This window comes from Phlebotomus papatasi, chromosome 1 (assembly GCF_024763615.1).
Source record: "Phlebotomus papatasi isolate M1 chromosome 1, Ppap_2.1, whole genome shotgun sequence".
Lineage (NCBI taxonomy): Eukaryota > Metazoa > Arthropoda > Insecta > Diptera > Psychodidae > Phlebotomus > Phlebotomus papatasi.
The window spans coordinates 105,873,326-105,897,855 of NC_077222.1; the positions used below are offsets into that span (position 1 = coordinate 105,873,326).

The following is a 24,530-nucleotide window of genomic DNA, read 5'->3' on the forward strand; positions in this document are numbered from 1 at the left end:
ACCACCAAGGGAGTCGTTAAAAAATGCCTAACACTGAAACTTTTCTCCACAATTTGCCGCCCCTTTTCGGCCACCCATTGCCCCCCACACAGAGGGTGGTTTTTTTCACACTGAGCATTCACCCTCGAGCAAATTTCCGCTTAAAATAATTGAAAATGTCATGAGGGAAATTACCATAAATGAGATTGTGTTTTGACTCCTGACACCAACACATTGGCACAGTGTGGGTGACACGAAAGTCAATTGGTGGAAAATTTTCATGCACTCATCCCCTGGGAAGATGGACAGGAAGACGGTTGGAAAATGGGTGAAATTTTTGAGCTATGTGGAGCGTCTGGTGAAAATTGAGGGGAAATCTTGAGGCAGAAATTCACCATTTGACTCTGGCGCATGCTCGTGAATTGATCAGCCGTGTGCCTTCTCCTCCCCAGAGACATTCCCAGATTGTTGTGGGTCAGTGTGCCAAGAGGTGATTTGCGAAATATTGAAGGGATTAACTCTTGACAGGGGATTAGGTAAAAGCCTGACAGTGGATTATCTTAATCCACTTGGGGCAGTTTAAAGGTGTTGAAGAATTTAATGAGATTTTGAGGTATTTCATGCGGGAAATCCAGATGGGGAATGGCCAAATTGGCGCCGTGGAAAATTCACCACGGAAAATTCCCCTTTTTGTGATTTCTTCGAGAGAGAGAGAGAGTGGAAAATGCAGAAGAGAGAATATTTTTGGGGAGAGAGTGTGGACGGGTTTTTTGGCCTCATAGAGCAGCAGGAGTGACTTAAGTGGAACGTTTTGGTTGTGTGGCCACTCAGTTGCGTCGCGACGTCGGTTAATGGTACACCATCGTCTGCATTCGAATCACTTTCATAGTTTTTCCCAATTTTTCCGAGACACCAAGACACAGTTCCGGAGATACATCTCCCCCTGCGTGAAAATCAATCCTCCTTCGGTGGCCTTCCGGTGCCCGGGACGAAAAGATAATCATAAACATTGAGAAACTGTGCAAGTGATTGTGAGTGATAAGAGCTAAAGCTCTTGGAGCTTTTGCCCCGAAAAAAAAATAAATAGATATTGAGAAAAAAATCCTGAGAGCAGTGGAAGAGAAATGTGAGTGAAAATGAAAGTGTGAGTGTGAAAATTTCATCAAATGCAACCGATAAAATCGGTATCAGTCTCAATGGCAGATCTTCCAAGGATTTCCTTATCTCTCTATGGCCTCAGCTACCGGAAAAGCCTCGTGATATACTCAAACGTGGATATTGACACGTAATGTCTTGATGGTTCTTTTCATCCATCCTCAAGCCGAAACTTTTATCCAAGGAAAAATTACTTTACTGAACTTTGCCACTGACGTGGATTAATACTTTGTCCAATATTGACGAAATACGTGGGAGATGGGATAGTACGAGAACTTTTACCCCCCACCAAAAGTTCTCTGTGCGTGGGCAATAATGTTCTAACCATTCTATTTAAAATTTTCAATAATCCATCATGTAATTAAAAATTACAAATAAACCACTTCGAGTAGTTCATTCAAAAAGTTTCCCTTCCAAAACCGGAAAAGTTCTAACTAAAAGTTACTGACTCAATCAACAACCGCTCTCTAAATACTTTTTTTTTATATTTAAAATATAACGGCCACCGTTTATATCCACTGCCCAATTACGTAATATGCTGATGGTATCCTGGACAACCCCTTTTAAATATGTATTACCAACCTCAAATAGACCATTTAAGCAGTAGGACGAAGCTTCAATTAAACACATGTGATTACTTCTTAACTATATTTTCAAATGGAGTTGATAAAGCAAGGGGTTTGCCCCTAAGGCACGTAAAATTAAAGCCAGACATCCAAATTTAGGAATCGATTCAGAAGATTCCAGACAGTATTGACCGAATTTCCCACCCAAAATGGTTTATCTGACCTATTTTTAGACAACATTTACAAACACATTAATTCAGCAGTTAAATTTTGAGTAGTCAAACCCATTCTTCCCAATTGTTGCAAATTGCATTATATCATCGGTTATGAATGTTTTATCAAACTTGGATAATTATTGCTCATAAATTATGAGCGATAAATGAATTTGAGTGATTATCGTGGATGTAGTTAATTTGGTTTTCAAATCAACATTGCGCATTAGTAAATATCCCAATTATCAGATCATTTCACCTCTGAACCTCTGTAGCACCTACGTATCTGGGACCAATGTACTCTGTCAATTTCATCAACCCATGATGTATAGGGGGAAATACTCTCCCTTTGAACGTTCATGCCTTCGAGTAATGTGAATATTCTTTTGTTTTTTCACAGAGACTTAGACATTTCTATTTAATATTAGGTAGCTTATCATTAGTTATTGATAATTACAAGATAATTATGTGTAAGTCTCTTAGGAAAATAAAAGAAAATTCACATTATTCGAAGGCATGAACGTTCGAAGGGAGAGTACTTTCCCCTAATTATTTTAACGGTTTCACATTGGAAAAGCGGTTCAAATTTAAACTTTAACCAATTTGAGAAGTGAATATTATTATCTAGGGGAGTGTAGACATGGTTCGCACACAGTGAACCTTCGAGTGATGCGAATTTTCTTTTTTTTTTTTAAGATAGATTTCCAGGTTAATAGGGGAAAGTGCTCTCTTTTCGTACGTTCATGCCTTCGAATAATGTGAATTTCTTTTGTTTTTCGAAAGAGATTTGCACTAAATTATCACGGAATTATCAATAATTGATGATAAGCCAACTAATATTTAATAGAAATGTGTAAGTCTCTTAGGAAAATTAAAAGAAAATTCACATTATTCGAAGACACGAACGTTCGAAAGGAGAGTACCCAAGAAGCAAAATAGCTGCCTTATAGAACCAAGTATTAGACAAGTCTTTTAGTGCACTTTTAAAAGACTTAAAGTGAAAATTTTCTATGGAAATTCCTATAGCAGCTCTTAAGATCCTTAAGAGTGCGCCACTTTACTTATAGTAATCTCAGTAATGGAAGCAAGAGCGTTATAAGTAAATAAAAAGATTTTTAGTTCTATAGTGCCTCACTTAATTCTACAAGACCATTTTAAGAAAAAAATACTGCTTGGGTACTTTCCCCTATTTATCTATATTATTGCTAAAAAGTGACGCATTAGTTCATTGCAATCAAAGACAAAATTCGCAACTTATGACACGAAATTTCCCAAAGGCTAACTTACTGACAAGGGTTCGCTGTTTCTGGAGTTTCCAAGAACATCTCCAAAGTTCTTTTCTTAATTTCCTCTTATCGAATTACGAAGATTTCTAGAGTGTCAAGAAACCTTCTTCAGGTAGGGGAAAGTACTTTCCCTTCGAACGGTTATGCCTTCGAATCCTTCGAATAATGTGAATTTTCTTTTAGTTTTCCTAAGAGACTTATACATTTCTATTAAATATTAGTTGGTTTATCATCAGTTCTTGATAATTCCATGATAATTTAGTGCAAATCTCTTAGAAAAAACAAAAGAAATTCACATTGTTCGAAGGCATGAACGTTCGAAGGGAGAGCACTTTCCCCTAGATGATATGGGTTTCTCCTTCAGAGTATCTATAACATATTAAACTTTACACCGTGAACTCTTCTTCAAGGAATCTGTTGCAGTAGGGGAGTTTCAAGCTTCGCTTATGGCCTCGACAGACTTGAGGATTAGCCGAGGGGCGACTTAGCGCAGGGGCATGACGTTTTCTATGTTTCCCATATGTTTCTAGCGAGCTGAAAAAACTTTGGAGTTTATACGGTGTTTTCTGTCATTGTGGAATGCATTAGCAAAAAATTCAAATACAATCTGAAAGCCAATTTAATATGGAATGGGCAACCGAAAACCCCAAATTGGCAACCTACGTAGTTTCGGAGATATCTCGTGCAATGTGTACGAAAACAGGGAAAAAATTACACTGAAACCTGTCGCGTTTTACAGGGATAATGTCACCCCTTTGACTTAGCGTATTTAAGGTAAAGTACCCTCTAGTCGGCCGGTTTCTCAACTCGGCCAGTTGAATTATTTAACCAATTTATTTACGTTTTATAGTCAACTTCTATGAAATTTTCACTGATTTACGTTATATATAATATAATACACCTTATAATGTTAAATCGGTAAGACCATATTATAACAAATCTAAGTAAATTGAATAAATAGTCGCACTGGCCGAGTTGAGAAACCGGCCGACTACAGGGTACTTTACCTTATATTCGAAATAATGATTAAACTACATTTCCATAATTTTCCACTAAGTCGTCTCTCAGCTTAAGTCGTAAGTGTGTCTAGGGCATTACACTCTGGCTTCGGACCCTTTATATTTTTCCCATATTCCTTTAATGAATCTGACCAGAATAACAATTTTCAATTAAAATTCGTTATGTATTTTACAAAAAAAATCATCCAAAATCAAGACTGAAAAACAATGTACAAGTGGTATGTGGTGCGTTCATCAATTGGATACCATTGACCGATACCATTGAATAGGCATTGGTATCGGTAACAACTTTTGTTCTGGATCATCTCTTAGATGAATTGTGAGCATATATTGCCTTTTAAAAAAACTAGAACATAAATTTTAACATAAAATGTATGATATGACTGCAAGATATGACTCACATTACACAAGATGCGAGGTAGGACATTAAAAGGTTAGGGCTCAAAGTATAATACTTTAATCCTTTCTTTCTCATAGACTTATTAACCGAATTTATTCAATGAAAACTCAACCGAAAGGTCTTGAAAAATGCTACAAAATCTCGTGATACATAAGTTCACAAGTCGACCGCAAGGGGCGCTACAGGTCACCAAAGTTTTCAAATAATGTGAAAAGTTTTGAATTTTAATAATTTTCAACTGATTTTGTTTGTTCTATGAGTTCTTACAACTTCTTTTGAAGGCTAGAAGTTATGTCAATTGGAAGATGATGTATAAAATAATTTCTCAATATGCTCATTGGCTCAAGACACTTTTAAGAATTTTGGATTATGGGTTTCGGGATTTTCATCGGGACCCAAAATACAGATATAAACAACATTTTTCAATCTCTATATTTTCATTGTGTCTCAATTGGTCTCAACCACTCTTGGTTAATGTAGGCTTAAATGAAAGGTTGAAAAGCCTTCCAATAAACCTTAATCCCACGACAAGTTTCTGATTTCTACTTCTCTTCAGGGAGGAGTTTTGATGAAAAAAGTCCTAATTTTGTATGGAGTCTACTGGAAGGAGGGGTGCGGGAAGGGAGTAGTGTACATGGATCAAAAGTTTAAGCCGTACACTAAAGCGGTCTTCAGGCTAGAGCTTTAGCCCAGTTCCTGAAGACCTTAGAATTCCAAACAGCAACCAATTTTATTGCTTTTTCATTACCTATTTGGTCATTTGTCCTGAACACTCCAATCCTACGTTAAATTTTCCAAAATATTTTGACTGATAATAAATTATAACAGTTAAGCCATATGGCTAAGTCTTAGGTCTGACTGCCGTATAACCCAATACCGAATTTCATGAATATTACTTTAGCTGTTCTTGTGTAATACTATACTAAATACTAGTTTTTCGGGAGGATAAAGGCGTCATGGCTGTTTTTCATTATACAGCTCTTAAGCGGTCTTCAGACTAGAGGTTTAGTCCAGTTCCTGAAGATCTCAAAATCCAAAATAGCTACCAAATATATTGCTTCTTCAAAATATAATAGATCACTCGTCCCTAAAAATCCAATTCTCTAAGTTAATTTTTTACAAAAAATTTTGATTAATAAGAATTTTGAGCAGTTAAGCCATATGGCTAAGTCTTAAGTCTGAAGCCCGTATAACGCTGTTAAAAAACGCCGTCTCGTTTGTGGACGCCACATAGACCACTTTCCATAAATTTTTGATAACGCCCTTAAAGAATATATGACTCTCAGAAACGTAAATTAGACGTGAATTCCCAAATAGACTATAATTCCTACTTCTTTCACGCTAAGAGATCGGGGACTTCAATTCAGCATCAATTCAATTCAACTCAATGGATGCAGTGTAGAGAGTGGCGGATACAAGGTGAAAGGCCCAGTTAACAAATGGTTAAGGGGGAATCCGGGATACCAAAAACAAAATTGTGACTACAAAATTGTACATTACATAGATTGAGGTGTCCATCATTCAGGATTGGTAAGAGGCTAGCTAGGATTTTAGAAAGAAAAGGTGCCACAATGGAGGATTATCACCAAAAGAAACCGTTTTTTAAACGCAAAAAAGAGCTTTCTTGAAAATTTTCAGAAATAAACTTTAATTTTCAATAATTTGAGCTCTTTTAAAAATCAATAAAATGCTTAATAGCGCCTTAAGAAAATTTCTGCTCCGATTTTGTTGGATTTAGACAAAGGTGTGCAAAAACGTTCCCATGAATCTGAGTAGATGAGGGGCCCAATCAGCTCCCCTATATCCGCCCATCGGATTGTAATCAATGAGTTTCATGGAACTTGAGACTTCATAGGGCATGGAACTAACAACCCCTTCCCTGTACCAAAACAAAATAAAAATGCGTGTCTAGAAATCATGCATTCGGAAAAGCCTAGCCAAGAAGTAAGGCATTATAGAACCAAAACTCTTAAGCGGTCTTCAGACTAGAAGTTTAGCCCAGTTCCAGAAGGTCTCAAAATCCTAAATAGCGAGCAATTTTATTGCTTTTTAAAAGCCAAATAGCTCATTTATCTTTAATAATACAATCCTAAGTTAAATTTTTCCAAAACACCGTGATTAATAAGAACTTGGAGCAGTTAAGCCATATGGCTAAGCCTTAGGTCTGACGCCCGTATTATGTTCTACTTCTAGAGCTCTTCTGGGTTCGTTACTGTGACTAAGGGAAACCAGGGCACTTAGACTGGGTATATTGTGAATATATATTATAAGAAATGGTATATGAAGAGTATCCTATGTCGAATAAATAGGAAGAGTCTCCTATAGGCCGTGGTATAGGAGACTCTTCTTATTCGACATAGGATAATCTTCATATACCATTTCTTATAATATACCATCACCATATACTCCTAAACAACAATTTCCTACAAAAGTCACGCTTGATGAGGAATTAGAGTAGTTAAGCCAGATAGCTAAGCCTTAGGTCTGAAGCCCGTATAATGAATGATACTTTTGAGTGGCTTAAGAGCATTAAAGACTTTTCAAAGTCTTGATTCTATAAGAGTGCTATTTTGCTTCTTGGAGAGTCCCTCTATGGAACTTTGTGCCAGTATTATTATTATTTTATTACTATCATAAAATAATAATTTTCTCTGTAAAAAATATTTTATTTCAGTCAGTAAGTAGTAGTAGTAGTAGATTCGGCAGTCTTTTAGCGAAAATGGCAAAAATAAATCTCCAAGTCCTGAATAATAAATTTTTAATACATAAAAATGGCAATATATTTTTGAAAAAGAGGTAATTATGAAATTATCAACTCTATTCTCACGTTTCAGGTATAATTTAATGCGATTTCTGATCAATTTCACATTTTTATTGACAAAAATTAAATATTTTATTCGCAAAAAGTTTTTATTTCTCTTCACTTTAATTATTATCTACTCAGCAAATTTAATTTTTATTGCCCATTATCATCAAGAGATATAATAATTGTTGAAAATGGTGTACATAAAATTTTTATCCAAATTTGACCAGTCCAATGCAGTATTTATAGAATAAAACTATGTTTTTTTTTTTATTTGTTTTATTATTAACCCTTTAGAGACGATTGTTTAACTGGTCTTAATATCCTAAAATATTTTGTAAAATGAAATATTTAGTTTCACTCGGATAATGCTTACAAATTGAAAAATTATGACTCTGCCTTCTTTTAATAATTCATAAGCCGTCATGAAACTTCAGAACACCAACCTGTCAGAAACTTTTCTGTCACTTGCACTCCCAGAAAAGGGTCCTCAATGACCTTCCACTGCTTAACCCGAGGGTGTGCCCCAAACATCAATGGAGTTCAGGTCTCTGAAAAGGGGTTCTCTTATTTTTATTAAATTTTCACCGTAAATACTTTTTCCGTGAATGAGTAATATTCAATTTTCGTGACTGACGAATCTCCCTACTTGCACGTATTAGAACTCCCTCATATTTTTCTGCGAGGGTGGATAAAAAAAAGAAACGTGTTGTTCTTGAGGAGTGAATGAGAGAATGATATGTTGGGCTATTAGCTTCTGGCGGGGTGAAAATCCAACTTGAAGAAGGGAAATGGGCCACAAAAATGGGCGGAAAGGCAGAATTTTGTCGTGCGAATTTCATTTTTTTGACACACACGGTGCGGATCGAAAAGTTGTGGAGGAGTGTTACACCCGGAGAAAATTTTACCACTGAGAATTGGATGTGTGGAAAGAAAATTTTTGGTGCTGAGGGGATTGGAAATGGTGGAAAGTATGTGAGGTATAAAAATGAAAAATGCTATGAAATAAATAAGAAGTAAGTTGCGTGTGTCGCACATCCAATGATATTATAAATTTTTAATGTAAATTTCTATGGCATTTGTCAAATTGACGAATATCCAATTAATTTTACAAGTCTTTTCTTGTTGAATTGACAGAAATTCTTGAAAAACTCGAAAGCCTTGGACCCCTTGGACCATTTAATGGGATATATGAAATTGAATGGGAATATGTTTCAGAAACATTTTTTTGGAGAAAGAAAACGGGGGAAAAGTAGTATTGGGACCTAGTACTACTGATTACCTCTGTTAAGTTTTGAACAAAATGTTAAAAGGAATTACTTAAATTGATCGATAAAATCAAAAAATAAATAATAAGCTCCTATGTCCAAATAAATAGTACCCAATATTAACTAACCGGATTTAGTTTAAGTATGGTTAACATTAAAGTAGAAAATTAATCTTTAATATATGTAGGTTCAACTGATTAAAATTGCCCCTCTCTTTTCTATATTACATTTTGTAGTCTTGAATTTGTCTTATTAAAAAAAAACAGATAAGAGTTATAGGAAAATTAAAAAAAACAAATAAAAGACTTTACCGATAAAATAAAACACTTTACCCGAGATAAACATTCCTTACTCGCTTTTTTATAATATCAATTGGATATGCAGAACTTCGTATGCAACTGAGTGCGGAAAATAATGAGGGGCATGTTAATGAACCATAGGCCGATTTATAGAGGGGTCATTTGAAGGTCACAAATCTATTTCTAAAGCGGTCTTCAGACTAGAGGTTTAGCCCAGTTCCCGAAGGTCTCCAAATCCTATATAGCGAACAATTTTATTGCTTCTTCAAAGCCTAATAGTTTAATTATCTTTAATAATCGAATTCTAATTAAACCTTTGGAAAAATTCGTGATTGATAAGGAATTAGAGCACTTAAGCCATATGGCTAAGCCCTAGGTCTGAATCTCATATAACCGTTACTTCTTAAACTCGAAATCTGAATATCTGAAGTACGAATCGTTTGTTTACCCGGTGTCTTTTCCTATTTTTGCGTTCATCGACTCCTGTATTTTCCGAAATGTTAAAAAATTTATCCAACAATATTATTTTTTGGCAAATAAAAAAGACATATCTAACTAGATTATCTGAAGTACTCTCAGAATTTCACTTGCACTGGGGGATTGATTTATTGGAGAGATTTTGGACCAAGTGTTTTGAAGCCAAGAAAGACTAGGGTAAGTGTGCCAAATTCTGGCCAGCTTGCAATTCCGGCCACATTTTATCCGGCCACATACAATGCAAGAGAATAACAAAAAAATGTAGCTTTGACAAACGAGATGACGTGAAAGAGACATTGGAGGAATTCCCGAAGGGCAAGGAACTATGACAATGAAGGTGGCCGAAATAGGGCACCAAAGCTATGTCTATATTAGGTGAGATTCTTAACAATCTCACCTACTATAATCCTAACAAAATTTCATGTCCTCCGATCGCGCTCAAACTTGGCCAAAATGTGTTTCGCCACTTCCTGATCACGAATATATGGGGGGCTAAGTTACGTTCCCGGCCGGCCGGCCGTCCGGCCGCTCTTTGGAGCTTAATAGCTCCTAAACTAAAAAAGATATCGACTTGCGGTTTTCGGCAAAGGTTAAATATCGTATGAAAATTGCAACATGGTGCATTGACCCCCCACCCCCCACCCCTCCTTCCAACATTTTGAAGACCCCCCTTTTTTTGTTTTCTCAATAGCTCCGGCCCTATGGCATCGATCGGGCTCAAATTTTAGTATGTTATAGCTGGGCCTTAGAGCTTTCCATCAATACCAAACTTAAGGTCCCCCGACCCCCCTGACCCGAGCTATAAGGGTCCAAAAAAATTTTCTTAAAAAGGCCATAACTCCGGTTCTAATTGTTAGAATTTAAAAAATGAGGGCTTTTTGGAAAGCTCTCGTGAAATGCCACTTCCTCTTCTAACATCGCAAGTTCATAAAACCACCGCTAGGGGCGCTATTATTAAAAAGAAAATTTTTAAATCTTAAAAGTTAAATAACTCAAAAATTCCTTATGCAATCGGGCTGAAATTTTAGTATGTTGTAGCCGTTGATTATACCTATCAAACAAAAAAAACCTTAAGTCGATCCATAACCCCTGACCCGAGCTATAAGGGGTCAAAGTTCGAACATTGACCGGCCTCTATCTCCGGTTCTAATTAACATATCGACATAAATTTTACCTTTTTGGTTTCGTCTCGATGAGCACTTTCAGATGGAAGTTCAAAAAGTCACTACAGGTGGCGCTGTGATAGCGTCAAAATTCATCGAAATTCAAAGTCACTTTTCTCAAAAACGGCATTGTGCAAGTTAATGAAATTTTAGTATGTTGTAGTCCAGTCTAGGACGTTTCCAAAATGGTGCGTATGTGCGCTGTGGTTTCAATAGAACCGGAGATATGAGGGGTCAAAGTTCACAAAATTCAAAAAATCATATCTCCGGTTCTATGTGACCGATTTTGATGAATGAGGGCTTAAACGAAAGATCTCACCAAATACTATAACTCTCTAAAACATTTTAACTTCGTGGGACCAACACCAGGGGCGCCACAGTCGAAAAACCAATTTCAATATCACATAACCTCAATTATCTCGACTGTCGCTGAACCGATTTTGATGATTACTTCGACATAATTGTAGAGGACATTTGTCTCTACATTTCGTCCATACATCATTTTCCGGTCAGACTACGCTATCACTCCGATTTTGCCGTTTAAGTGTGAAAAAATTGATTTTTCCCATAATAACGCTTTGAAATCACTCAGATGCCAATTTGACTGCCTCTACTCCACCAAGACACTTAAAATAGGGTTTTAAGTGGAAAATCCCACAGAATACAACAATTCTTTGATATAGTTGAAGTTCAACAAATGACTACTTGGGGCACTCTGGATGAAAAAACGAGTTAAGAAACAAAAAACCTCGATTATCTTGGCTTCTGAGTAATCGATGAGATCATGTTCTATGGAAAAATTATAGAGAACATTCTGGTCTACATTTCACCCATATAACACTTTTCTGTCAGTTCATCCAAATCCTTGATATTTTGGTTTAAATACAAAATTTGTATAATTTCACGAATTTGATTCAAGATAACTGAATGGCGACTCACAATTTCAGCTCTAAATCGAATTTGCATGCACTCCGAGTTAGCTCACGTTAAGAATCTCACCTACATAAGCCGGTTAGGATTATCTGTCCCTTTTTATTCATTTTAAAATATATTAAGAATGATTTTAAAGTAAATAAAGACGATAAACTGTCTACAAGGTTCTAAGCAACACTCCTAAATTAGAAGGAATGAGAAAAATCAATTTCTATTAAAGATATTACATTTCAAACTTGAGACTTTGGCGCTTGCATGCAACTATGCCGAAATTTGGCACACTTACCCTATATAGGAGAATAAAATTAGTTTTTTATTTTTTTTTTTTATTATTTTCATGACCAGAAAGCATACATTTCAATAAACTGTACATAAATTTTAGAATGATTATTTCTTTCAATTGTTTATGTTAAAAAAGAGTCAGAGAAATCACAGTTTAGACAAGTCCGCGATAATTTTCAAAAATTTTCACGGCATTATCACTTAATAATCCAATCCTAAGTTAACTTTTCCCACGAAATCTTGATTGTTGAAAAATTAGAGCAGTTAAGCCATATGGCTCAATCTTAGATCTGAAGCCTGTGTTTGCGTCTACGAGAAGTCCTTAGTGTCCCCGTGTCTCCTGGATAAGGAGGTGTGTGCATCAAACTTGTACGCTGTTTCCACAAAAACCTGTTAGCAAAAAAAGGAAAAGATTCCCAGGAAAAGCTATGCAAATCATTGAGGCTATTTACACCGCCGCATTATTAAGATTGAACTGTCTCAAAATCGGATTTTGGGAGAATCTAATGCGGCAGTGTAAATAGCATCAATGAAATCGTTTAGATTGCTGGCCTATATTGAGACTAAATTGTCCCAAAATCCAATTTTGGGACAATTTAATCTCAATCCAATGCTGCGGTGTATTGTGATGTGACATTAAATCATTGTGATGAGACGTCGACCTCGAGGTAGACGTAGAACAAGGTGGTTGAAGCAGATTCAGAATCTTGCCTTGGAGCATCTTAGGATCGAACCATAATATCTTCCTGAAGCGGCGGAAGATCGACAAGCGTGGGCTGCTAAACTCGGTGTCATGGGTTCGCGACCCCAATAGGGATAATCGGTTCAAAATAATAATAATGATGATGAGTAGAGAAGTTTTTGATTAAAGGATTACTCCTAAGAAGTTACCAGATTAACCTAATATTGTTGGCCTCAGACGAATGTTCGTAAAGGTGCGCCCGGTACTAGTTTCCGACCTTTCCTACATATCTCCCTTTTGGAGTATTGAGTACACAGTAAAAAATAAGTACCACTATAATAGTAGGTAATTTTTGACATCTCTATTATAGTGGTAATTTTGGGAAAAGTGTAATTTTTAAAACGTGTAATCTTCAGCGTGTAATATTTTTTTTGCGTGTAATTTCCAGCATGTAATGTTTTTCCGTGTAATTTGGAAAATGTAATTTTCAAAAATGTGTAAAAAGGAGCGTGTAAAATTAAAAAAACATGTAATTTCTAGCGTGTATTTTTATTTTTCCAAAAAAAAAATTCTTTTCACAATTTTTCCCTCTTCGTTTATTGGTTATCGATGTCCAGCAGCAAAAGCTTCGTTTATGTGAAAAGACTTCTTTTTTGAGGATGCAATTTTGGTGATCTGAAAATTAGAAAAAAAAACAATCAGTTTTTAGACGGAAAATAGAATTTTAAGATTCGCAGGTCCAGGAGCGACATAAACGCAATTTTGAAAAGATTAAGTAGATGATAAGAAAAAAAAACTAACCTTAGGGCTGCTTGCTTCCTTCGTGAGATATTCCTCCATGCGCATCTTCCTAATTGCTGCATTCCCGCTTCTAGTCGTTTTATCAGCATACTTTCATTTCACCTGGATGTCCATCTCCGTGATCCAGTTCCCTCTGTACATAAAAAATAAGCTTAATTAAATGAAAGTCACCCACAGAAGTAAATGCCCTATAAACAGGGTACTAAGGGATATCGTTCCCGGAACTACACAATCGTAATCTTAGAAGTTGAATAGCGGAAAAAATACGCTCCAAACTTTCACTGAAACTTGGGAGGATCAATGAGTGATGGATTTGAGATTCAGTAAGAGCACAGGAGGGCCCCACGAAGTAGAAACACTGAGGGAAATCGTCTATTCCGGGAATAGAATGTGGAATTGTGACAAGTTGTAACATGTTCAATACCCGTTGAAATATATGCAGATTTTCACACTGTATTTCTTAAGGATTGGACTGAAGGACTGATGATCACAAGGGGTGGTTATTGTGGGGGCCACCACTGGCAGAAAACTGCCCTTTGGACCAGAAATCCGAGGAAAAATATGCACAGTAGAAAGAAACTGAAAGTGACGCCACGTAAATTTCAACACGGGATTTTTTCAACAATCACTCACATAAAACTTTGAAAATTCTCACTACCAGGAGTATTCCACTTTTTTCTTGAGGGATTTGGTCTTTTTCGCAAAATTAGGGGCTATAAAACTCAAAAAACGAAGGAAAATACTCACCGAGGTGGATGCTTCCAGCAGCTGTCAAACTATGATGGCGATTTTACACGTTTTTGAGTACATGCACCAAATTTTACACGTTGTTGAATATTTACCACTTTTCAAGTGACACTGTTCCACTTAAATAGTGGTAAAAATTACATGTTTGAGTTACACGCTGAAAATTTTTACACAAATTATTTTTTACACAAAATTTACCATTTTAATAGTGGTAAAAATTAAAATTTACAATTTTTTTAGTGGTAATTTGGAAATTACACGTTATTTTTTTTTACACGATTTTTTACTGTGTAGATTTATTCTATTTGTTCTCTCAACGATGAACTGGTGCAATTGACTTTAGAGAGATGTCTCCGGTGATTGCCAGTGAAAATGTTAGTCACCCTAAGACGAAAACACTTTTTCTGGAACCCCTGTAAGACTCTGGAAACACAATTTAGTTGACCACTGAAGAAGATCCCCATCAGAATCTAAAGCTCTGGGCAAAACCAAAAAAGTGTTTTCAGGGTGACTAACATTTTCACTGGCAATCACCGGAGACATCTCTCTAATATTCTATTTGTATTCGCCTGTCCCGATCCCGATTGATTCTGAAAGGATTATACCCCGTGACAGATCCTGATAATGTTTATCTCCTCATTTCACTTGAGGTAGTACACTGGCAGTATTGTCTTCAAAAGAAGTAATTTTTGTAAAAAAAATCTTCTAAATTGACTATCTGAATTAAACGTGATAGCTTATAAAAAACAGCTTTGTATTTCCAAATCATCCATACCAAATCAATTTAGTGATACTGTGGAAAAATAGAATGGAAAAACCATGGATTTTCATTGTTGGTTTTATGCTAAAAATAAAAACAATATATGCTAAAAACTAACAGCGGCAAATAAACTAACAGACGCCGGAAATAATAAAAAATGCAATACGCTTTAACTATTTAATTCTGTCTGTTTTTTTTTTTTTTTTGAACCTAAATCGATTTTGAAACTCGTGAAAAAACTGCATGTAGGGAAGCTCTGTGGCAGGACTGATTGGTAATCCTTTAGGCAGATTTAACCTTAATGAATTGATGGTTTCAAAGGGGAAAAATTACTAGAAACTTCATGACTATTCATCCCTTTTGATAGGTTTTCAATTACAGATCGATGGGGATGTTTCAAGAGACTTTAAAGGCTTTACTCATTTGGCGTTGAATCTTTATGATCCCTTCAAAATATGCTTTCAATTATGCATGAGTGTGTTTGAAATTTGTGTAGACTTCCACCCCATTTCTGTGCTTTTTGGCAATATTCCAGGAAAGTCGAGAGCGACATTCTTTCCCCCTCTGATGCCCATAGGGGCAACCCTCTGGCAGGTAAAAAAAGGAAAATTATACTGGTGAAAAGTCCCACAGAGGGAAATCGTTAAACATTTTTCTAAATTTGTTCACTACCCCTCAAGCTAAAACTCATTCACCGCCCGAGATACACGAGGACGATTTTTCCGGGTGTAGGTTTTTGGGTGTAGGTTGTTGAGAAAAGAGAATAACAGAGACATGGAAAAGTTTCTCCTGGTTTTTCAGAAGGAGGGAGAGTTTCTAAAAGCCAAAATAATACGAGAATGTAAAGCCTGGAAAAGAATTCTCGTTGTTCACATTGAGGGAAAAATAGCCAAAAACAACCAAGCATGGTTATTTACCTAAAATGCTTTAAAAGCTCTAAAGCACAATGTTGTTGTACCATCGAAGCTCTTTCATGTGTAATGCGGTAATTAAGCCAAGCTGGGATATGAGACGATGGATTTTAGCGAGGGATATTTGTGTACCCCAGTAAAATCCTCTTCAGCACGGAAAGACTTTACCCCCTACCACCCCCTCATTCCACGACAAATTCTACGGCATTCCAGTTTCATCCTCCATGAGGGGTTAATCCTATTTTCAATTACTATACAACAGATTCAAGTTTATTAATGTTACAAAATTCACCTGAGACTAATAACAGGTTCATGGGAAAATTTTCCGCCCTAAAAAACCCCATTGATTTTTTTTCCAACCAACCCAAAAGCGCTCCTCGCAGAACTTTAATTCCATTTGGAAATTTACTGAAAATTTACGGGAAATGTTCCAGTCAATTTACTTCCTATGTATTACAATTATAATTACTATGTATTGAGTTATTTTATCAAATGCAAATGGTTCTGTTTTCCAAGAACTTCTTTACAATTTCTCAGCAATATTTTAAGGAATCTGCACGCATAAAGGTAGATGAATGAAGTATTTTGGTTGACAAAATTACTGGAAAGAGACAGGGAAAAGAAATTGCCGATATATCTACTCTGAAAAAAATGTTTTGTCAAATTAACAAGACAAGTTTGTAAAAAGGATGTTCTTCCATACAGAATATGGAAAAGTTTTGTCAAATCGGCGGTCAACTGGATTTTGTTAAAAGTATATCAAAAGGGTGTTTTTCCATACAAAATACAAGAAAAAGTTTTGTCAAATTGGTAAATAACATCCTTTTGACAAAATTTCAACAAAATGCATTTGTTCGTTTAACAAAACGGAAAAAAATAATTTGTATAATTATTCGTAAATGTTTGTGAAATCTTATGGCAGACTTACGAAATGCTCGTGAATTGTATTCACGTATATTGTATTCCAACCCACAAATTTAACCCAAATAGAGACAGGAAAAAAATTCCTGCCTTCACCCAGGCTTGAACTGGGGGCCTTTCGCTATCTAGGTGAATGCTCTACCAATTGAGCCTTGAAGGCACTGGCTCTGATTGTCTCTGCCACTGATCTCAACCAATTGCCATGTGCACTTCAACTCGTTTTCGACTCACTATGAGCCTTTAGAAACAGTATCATGCGTACAATTAAACCAGCAGCCCATGTTTTCCATGGAGAATTAATTTATTGTGACATTTATTGTATATTCATAAAATATTGCCAATGAATGAATTAAACTCGTCCTAAAATGACAAATTTTTGTTTCCATAATAACGATTTATTTTGAAAGACGGAACGTGTTATAAAACACGACGAAACTAATCATTTTCTAATTAAAATTCTTCCAAAAATACAAATTTATTTATTTTTTCGTCAAATTCTTCGTTCAAGTACGAGTTTAATTCATTTTCTTACTGAAAACATTTTGATTTAATACCGCAAAGTAAGTTTCTTCAAAAAAGGCGGCCGAAAACAGGGGCGACGTGATAACTTCCTTTACCGATTAGTGTTTATTGTTGATTCCAAAAAAAAATTCACGATAGTTGCACTTTTTGTAATTAATTTAGATGTTTTTCAAATGTTATATTCGATGTTATACTATCGATTCGATAGTATTGAAAAGTTGACATTACCACTCCGGTTCTAACGGCAGAATTTATAAAAATTTTTAGATTAATATTTCGGAAAATCTTGCTTAAATGTTGTGTTTTATATGCATCAGAGCTTGAATGAAGGAAATAATAATAATGTTAAAAAATAATTTAAAAAGTACCTGTCCCAGCTTTGCGGAATGGTCGAATTCACGATATAGAGCTCTGTGAATGATTTTTTTGCATTTTTTTTGGTACTTACTGATCTATGTACTAGTGATCAAATTGAATCGTAAATCACAAAAGCATTCGAAAATCAAAAATTGGTAAAGAAAAGGACAGATAATCCTAACCGGCTTATGTAGGTGAGATTCTTAACGTGAGCTAACTCGGAGTGCATGCAAATTCGATTTGGAGCTGAAGTTGGGAGACGCCATTCAGTTATCTTGAATCAAATTCGTGAAATTATACAAATTTTGTATTTAAACCAAAATATCAAGGATTTGGATGAACTGACAGAAAAGTGTTATATGGGTGAAATGTAGACCAGAATGTTCTCTATAATTTTTCCATAGAAAATGATCTCATCGATTACTCAGAAGCCAAGATAATCTAGGTTTTTTGTTTCTTAACTCGTTTTTTCATCCAGAGTGCCCCAAAAGTAGTCATTTGTTGAACTTCAACTATATCAAAGAATTGTTGTATTTTGTGGGTCTTTCCATTTAAAACCCTATTTTAAGTGTCTTGGTGGAGTAGAGGCAGTCAAATTGGCATCTGAGTGATTTCAAAGCGTTATTATGGGAAAAATCAATTTTTTCACACTTAAACGGCAAAATCGGAGTGATAGCGTAATCTGAGTGGAAAATGATGTATGGACGAAATGTAGAGACAAATGTGCTCTACAATTATGTTGAAGTAATCATCAAAATCGGTTCAGCGATAGTCGAGATAATTGAGGTTATGTGATATTGAAATTCGTTTTTCGACTGTGGCGCCCCTGGTGTTGGTCCCACGAAGTTCAAATATTCTAGAAAGTTGTAGCATTTGGTGAGATCTTTCGTTTAAGCCCTCATTCATCAAAATCGGTCACATAGAACCGGAGATATGATTTTTTGAATTTCGTGAACTTTGACCCCTCATATCTCCGGTTCTGTTTTAACCACAGCGCACATTTGCACCATTTTGGAAACATCCTAGACTGGATTACAACATACTAAAATTTCATTAACTTGCACAATGCCGTTTTTGAGAAAAATGTCTTTGAATTTCGATGAATTTTGACGCTATCACAGCGCCACCTGTGGTGACTTTTTGAACTTCCATCTGAAAGTGCTCATCGAGACGAAACCAAAAAGGCAAAATTTATGTCGATATGTTAATTAGAACCGGAGCTAGAGGCCGGTCAATGTTCGAACTTTGACCCCTTATAGCTCGGATCAGGGGTTATGGATCGACTTAAGGTTTTTTTTGTTTGATAGGTATAATCAACGGCTACAACATATTAAAATTTCAGCCCGATTGCATAAGGAATTTTTGAGTTATTTAACTTTTAAGATTTAAAAATTTTCTTTTTAATAATAGCACCCCTAGCGGTGGTTTTATGAACTTGCGATGTTAGAAGAGGAAGTGGCATTTCACGAGAGCTTTCCAAAAAGCCCTCATTTTTTAAATTCTGACAATTAGAACCGGAGTTATGGCCATTTTAAGAAATTTTTTTTGGACCCTTATAGCTCGGGTCAGGGGGGTCGGGGGACCTTATGTTTGGTATTGATGGAAAGCTCTAAGGCCCAGCTATAACATACTAAAATTTGAGCCCGCTCGATGCCATAGGGGCGGAGCTATTGAGAAAACAAAAAAAGGGGGGTCTTCAAAATGGCGGAAGGAGGGGTGGGGGGTGGGGGGTCAATGCACCATGTTGCAATTTTCATACGATATTTAACCTTTGCCGAAAACCGCAAGTCGATATCTTTTTTAGTTTAGGAGCTATTAAGCTCCAAAGAGCGGCCGGGAACGTAACTTAGCCCCCCATATATTCGTGATCAGGAAGTGCTGAAACACATTTTGGCCAAGTTTGAGCGCGATCGGAGGACATGAAATTTTGTTACGATTATAGTAGGTGAGATTGTTAAGAATCTCACCTAATATTTGAACGAAATATTCGCCTGAACCACCTCTAAAATATATTCAGAAATCGTAGAAGTCGTTTTCGAGAAAAACCGAAAAACATGGCTTTGGAGGGGAAACACAATAAAAAATTTCGGCACATGTTTTTTTCAAAAATTAGCTCGTCCTCGAACACAATAATTTTTGACACAATCTCGTTCATTTTACGAGACTGAAAATCAATATTCGTAACGAATTTGTTCCAAAAAATAGCTCGTCTAGTATAAAATCGTATCCCTTCTCTTAACGCTCAGTCACCCGTCACCAACGGCTGTGATTTTTGGTCAGTAAAAAATAAAATTTGGTCAGTAAGAAATAAAATTTGGTCAGTAAAAAATTAAATTTGGTCAGTAAAATATCAAATGTGGTCAGTTAGAAATAAAATATGGTCAGTAAAAAATAAAATACGGTCAGTAAAAATCAAATATGATCAGTAAAAAATAAAGAATCTGGTCAGTAAAAAATCAAATTTTATCAGTATATATTTTGGTCAGTGAAAAATCAAATTTGGCCTGTAAAAAAATAAAATTTGGTCAATATAAAATTAAATTTGCTCAGTAACAAATCAAATTCGATCGGAGAAAAGTCAAACTTGGTCGGTAACAAGTTAAATTTGGTCAGTAAAAAGTAAAATTTGGTCAGTATAAAATAAAATTTGGTCAGTAAAAAGTCAAATTCGGTCAAAGAAAGAAAAGTCAAATTTGGTCGGTAAAAAGTCAAATTTGGTCAGTAAAAAATCAAATTTTCTGTGCTTCGGGAAGTTATCTGTATCGCCTGTTGAGGCAAAGGGAAATTTTCTGTGCTTTGGGAAGTAATCAGTAGCACCTGTTTAATTTTTGTACAAAATTTAGGAATGACGAAATATGAAATACGAAATGGTAAAATACGAAAAACAAAATGTGCAATACTTTTTATCCGGATATGCAAAGTTTTAACTTTTATTGATTTCCTTTTAGTTTTTAGGTGAAAACTTTTTGGAACAAATAAATATCTTCTCTAGGTACAAATTGATTCCAAAAAAATTTGTTCCAAGGAAAACTTGTTCCAATATTTTGGTCACTGTCCAAAAGTTTTTACCGTGTAGTTTATATATTGTTTTTATATTGGGGGTCGTCGAAGACCGAAAGTTGATATCTCTTACCGTTTAAGCTCCGGAACGGTGAGAAGTTGAAAAAGGTCGATTTTATAACTGCTTTCTTAGTTCAAGCAGTAAAATGTTACACAGAACGGTTTCCTCTTTTCGTTTTTCATTGGCATGGTACCATTATACCTCATGGATTTTTCTGGTTTCCGGATTTTTCGTGTGAGTAACCCCTTTGTTTCAGCTGTTTTATTCCTAAATTCATATTCTATTAAATATTAAACAGCAATAGATAAATAATGCAAAATCCAATTCAGAATTGCTATTATTTATATCATCCCCCTGACATTTTTAGCGGTATTTGACTCTTGGTGTAGTGTTACAAAAAGATACACATGTGAAAATAATGATTTCATGATTGGAAAAAAACGATCGAAAGGGGTTGACAAGAGAGGAAAAGACACGGTGTTGAGGAAATGGATTTGGAGATGAGAAAAGCTATACAATTTCCAATTTTCAATTGAAATTTTCCATTGTGTTTGGAATGAGCATGAATTGGTAGAATGGAGTGGATGATGAGGAGATTGAGAAAGAACATTCATCTTTTTGCCCCCCATCGTGGCATCTTCCTGGATCTATGGAAGGGGGACTTGGGGGATGAGTTTTGGGGCAGGGGGTGAAGAGAATGTCTAGGTATATAAAACAGGCGCGAATTAGAGGAAGGAAGGGGCTTTGAAGTATAAGAGAGGAAACTTTTCACTTTGACAAAACTTCCATTTGCCTTTTTTTCCGAGTCAGGTCGCTTTTCGTCAATATCACTCAATACACCTCCAACTTTCACTTGGCCCTAGGGGGGGTTACGGGGGTGGAAAAGCTTATTCTTGAAGGGTGGAATTTTATTTTATTTTTATGTGCGTGTGTGTCACACTGGGAATTACTCCTTTAAGGGATAATACAGTCGTCGATTGGTGTCGTCAGCGATGTGCGAGCTTTTTTTTCTTGCTAGATCTCGCACCCCAAATCCACTCCAACCCCTCAGCCGAAAAAAAAGCTCAGGCGTGCTCGAGGAAAAGGCCTCACAATGGGAACAATGTGAGGAGCATTAATATTTTTTTTATTCCTCAGCCTCTGATGTTTTTTTTTCCCTCTGTCCTCCAGTGTTTGTCCCATTGCGGTTGTGGCATTCTTGGAATAGAAATGATCCATTTTGTCATACCGCCCCTTGCCCAAACTCCCAAAAGCTCACAGGAAGTTTAGCTCCTTTTGCTCCATGTCGAAGGGGTTGAAGCTATGTTTTACCAATTCGCTCTATCTCCTGGTGTTCTTCCCATCATCGACATTCCTTCCTTTCCTGGTTAAACCCCCAGAAAAAAAGAGAGAAACATCCCACCACCCCAACATCAAATATGATGTGTGTTTATTTCCACATGGAAATTGAATGCTTTTTAGTTTCCCTTCGCATTTCCCAATGTGCGTGAGCTCATGGAGAGCTTTTGTATTATTTACCATATTATTTGTGCATACACCATGAGAAAGCTATACCTTTGCCTATTTTGATATCGCCCCCCACCCCTCTCAAACAGAGCTTTCCGTCGAATGGATTAGCCACAATGACATCACTCCGTCACCATTCAAATTGCTTCATGTCTTTTGAATTTTCATGTCAGCACAACTTGTAATTTACTCTCATGTAACATGGCAATATTTTTTCCCAGCCTAGCCTTTTCACAATCTGCCTCGTGTTTGCCATTTTCCCTCTGCCAACATTCCTCATTTTTCAAATTCTTCCTAATGAAATTGTTCTAAAATTACTAAGGGGTGGTTTTTGGAGAGCAAACAATTCCCAAATTAGAAAAATCATCAATTGAAAGTTATTTAACTGTGGTCAAAGTTTGTACAGAAAGGAGCTTTTGGGGAAAATTGTAAAATATTTAATTCAACATAAGCTTGAAAAGAATGTAAAAGTTATCAATGGAAAAATATTTACTAAAACATCTTCTTTTTCTCATTTGGATTATGGAATTTCATTATTGTAACTTTAGTTACTGTATTTCTGAGAAAAGTTTTACAATACAGGTTAAGTGTACACCAGAGCCCGGCGCGCGCCGACTTTTAGCCGTTTTTAGCGCGCCGCCCAGCTTTTTTCTTAGCCGCCGTCGAGAAATTTTGAGGCGCGCCGCCGAGCGCGCCGCTGAAAAGTTTTTGGCGCGGCGCCGTTAGGCGCCGAAAAAAACTTTTTGCATTCCAATACAACTTTTTTTATATGTCAATTTCTGCGATTGTTAAATAGGAAATGGGGCACTTTGAATTGGGGCAACTTTGAAACTGTCCTAAGGATGTATGGGTCCCATCCGTCTCTACCGCAACCCACTGTACCCCGACCCTTACTATATCCAAATGGACCGGACTCTATCTTTAAAGTTTATTAACCTATTTCAATGATGTTTTGTTCGCCTTTTCCACTCGGACTATTTAAATTCACAATAGAAAATGACCAGTGATATAAGCCCAGATAAGCTTATGGTAGCTGAGATTCTTTACAGGCGACCTCAAAATGCGTGTTTGAGTTGAATTTTGGGGGTAAAGAATCGCGTCGAGCCAATTTTATTCATTTCGACCGACGAAAACCGTTTACTTGACGCGATTCTTTACCCCCGAAATTCAACTCACAATCGAATTTTCACGCATACCAAGTTGCAAACACTCCGAGTTGCACGCATTTCGAGGTCACCTGCAAAGAATCTTAGCTACCACAAGCTTATCTGGGTTTATCACTGTTTTTTTGTTGACCGTGTTTTCATATATACTCAAATTCCATTATCGTTTTCTTTTGAAACCTATGCTCCACAATTTGTTTTTGTCACCAAAAAACTAACTCTTTTCCATAAATTTCTCACGATGCTTTTTTTAGTTTTTTTTATAATTCTTTTAATTTTATATATATATTTTTTTTTATTTTTTAAGCGCTCTCTGAAATCGTATGTAAAATACGCACAGCGCTAGCAAAAAACATACCTAGAATCGTTTGCAAAATACGCACAGGGCAAGCATAAAACGCTATCCAAAATCGTGTTCAAAACACGCACAATACGATCATAAATTGGTTAAGAATACGTTTAAAAATACGCACAGCTCAATCATAAAAAGGCTAAGAACGAGCTTAAAATCACGCACAGATTAATCATAAAACGACTAAGGGTGCTCTTAAAATCGCGCACAGCTCAATCGTAAATCGGTTAAGAATGCGCTTAAAATCACGCCCAGCTCAGTCGTAAAACGGCTAAGATTGCGCTTAAAATCACGCACAGCTCAATCGAAAAACGATTAAGACTGCGCTTAAAATCACGCACAGCTCAATCATGGAACGGTTTTAAGCGTAATCTTAACCTTTGTTATTGAGATGTGCGTGATTTTAAGCGAATTTTTAACCATTCTACGATTCAGCTGTGCGTGATTTTAACCGATTTACGATTGAGCTGTGCGTGATTTTAAGCACATTCGTAATCGTTTTATGATTGATCTGTACGTGATTTTAAGCGTTTTTTTCGTTTTACGATTCAGCTGTGAGTGATTTTAAGCGAATTTTTATCCGTTTTATGATTTAATAGCGCGTACTTTTAAGCGGAATATCAACCGTTTTGTGCTTAAGCTGTGCGTATGTTTAAGCGCAATATTAACCGTTTTATGTCTGAGCTATGCATGTTTTTAGGCACAATAACCGTTTTATGCTCAAGCTGTGCGTGTTAAGCGGAATGTCACCCGTTTTGTACTTCATTTGTGCGTGTTTTTAAGCGGAATATCAACCGTTTTGTGATTAAGCTGTTTGTGTTTTTAAGCGCTAACCGTTTTATGCTTAACCCTTTAAGGACGATTGGAACACCGGTGTCCCATAAAGAAAATAATTTTTCTTTAAA

The 24,530-nt window shown here is 36.2% G+C and overlaps 1 protein-coding gene across 2 annotated transcripts in view; it reads left to right on the plus strand.

Annotated features, from left to right (window-relative positions):
- The first annotated feature begins 757 nt into the window (after positions 1–757).
- LOC129799070 (zwei Ig domain protein zig-8-like) overlaps positions 758–24,530 on the plus strand; it is a 161,284-nt gene continuing 137,511 nt past the window's right edge. Inside the window, exon 1 of one of the 2 annotated variants that reach the window (XM_055842677.1) lies at positions 758–1,105. The gene's annotated coding sequence lies outside the window, so the exon portion shown is untranslated. Of the gene's footprint in view, positions 1,124–24,530 lie in introns of both variants that reach the window. The other variant, XM_055842678.1, reaches the window with a different exon arrangement.